Source organism: Acomys russatus, chromosome 24, assembly GCF_903995435.1.
Source record: "Acomys russatus chromosome 24, mAcoRus1.1, whole genome shotgun sequence".
In the NCBI taxonomy this organism is placed as follows: domain Eukaryota; kingdom Metazoa; phylum Chordata; class Mammalia; order Rodentia; family Muridae; genus Acomys; species Acomys russatus.
This window is the reverse complement of record NC_067160.1, coordinates 48,080,087-48,080,913: the sequence shown is the minus strand read 5'-3', so window position 1 is coordinate 48,080,913 and position 827 is coordinate 48,080,087. Positions and strand designations below refer to the sequence as shown.

General features: G+C 46.7%; 1 long non-coding RNA gene across 1 annotated transcript; it reads right to left on the bottom strand.

Annotated features, from left to right (window-relative positions):
* Positions 1-206: 206 nt before the first annotated feature.
* LOC127207544 (uncharacterized) lies at positions 207-574 on the bottom strand. Its single transcript, XR_007832927.1, has 2 exons — positions 473-574; positions 207-307 (listed from the first exon to the last, which is right to left on the bottom strand). It is a non-coding gene; the product is annotated as an uncharacterized LOC127207544 (long non-coding RNA).
* Positions 575-827: the final 253 nt, after the last annotated feature.

The window sequence follows — 827 nt, the reverse complement described above, 5'->3', positions numbered from 1 at the left end:
CACTTAATTTTGCTGAGCCTCCACTGTAACATGGAATTTCAGCTCCACCCCACCCCTGAACTACTATTGTTCAGATAAGTGAGAAAGCAGAATATTCTGACAATATCTGGAACATTCTAAGCATTCAGAAAATCCTCTCCTCTTTATTTGTCCTTAATTGATTTTCTCACATGAGCCAAGCGAGTTCTTTTTTTTTTTGGGGGGGGGGCTTTCTGAGGTGGATCTCTGTGAGTTCAAGGACAGCCTAGTCTACAGAGTGAGTTCCAAGATAGCCAGGGCTGTGCAGAGAGACTCTGTCTTGAAAAACCTAAAGAAAGAAATAAACGAATATTAAAAATAAATGTCCATGTACATGTGTGTCTGTGTGTGAGCATGTATGTAAGTGGAGGTGCAGACAAGGGCCAGAAGAAGGCCCAAAGTGGCTCCTGGCAAACAACCTTGGGTCCTCTAGAAGAGCAGCAAGTGGTTTTACCTCCTGAGACGTCTTGCTAGCACCTTCAAGTGCATATCTAGGCCTCTTCCAGAGCCCTGCACCCCTCCCTCCTCTCTCATGTTGGGAAGCTTCTAGGATCCCATTTGTGTTAGAAGATTTGGGTTCAGAGACTACAACCAAGATGCTTTATTGCCTCTCCGCGCCCCGCCCCCAACCAAAAGCTTCTGTCTGGTGGCTCAGAATATTTACAGAGTCTTCCCAGAAGCTGTACACAGCACTTTCTGCTCACATCCCACAGATGAGTCACCTGATCACAAAGCAGGCAAACTTGCAAGGCAGGCTGGGGACTCCGTCTTCAATCCATGAGACACACCCACATCTGCCACTCTACACT